We start from the raw sequence: 337 nt of genomic DNA, 5'->3' as shown, positions 1-337 counted from the left end.
CAAAAATGCATATTTCAGGGATGGTGATAATGGTTTGAGCTCGGGTTTGGGAGGTTTCTCCTCTTCCTGAGGGATTTTCAGAGGTTTTATTATTCTCTCTGGTTCCTCCAGATCAGGCTGAACATATTTAAAGATATCCTCTAGCTCTGATCGAGACTCTCAGTCATATTGACCTCTTTTACCAGAGAGTCAATAATATCAATGCTCATGCAGTCATTTTGGGTCTGGATGCTGCATAGCTTTGACAACATTCAACTTAAACTCGTCCTCATTGACTCTCACGGTCACTTCCCCTTTTTGGACGTCAATGAGGGTTCGTCCAGTTGCTAGGAAAGGT

The sequence above is a fragment of the Arachis duranensis genome, chromosome 9 (assembly GCF_000817695.3).
Source record: "Arachis duranensis cultivar V14167 chromosome 9, aradu.V14167.gnm2.J7QH, whole genome shotgun sequence".
Taxonomy (NCBI): Eukaryota; Viridiplantae; Streptophyta; class Magnoliopsida; order Fabales; family Fabaceae; genus Arachis; species Arachis duranensis.
The sequence above is the reverse complement of the archived record's forward strand: the minus strand, read 5'-3'. Positions refer to the sequence as shown.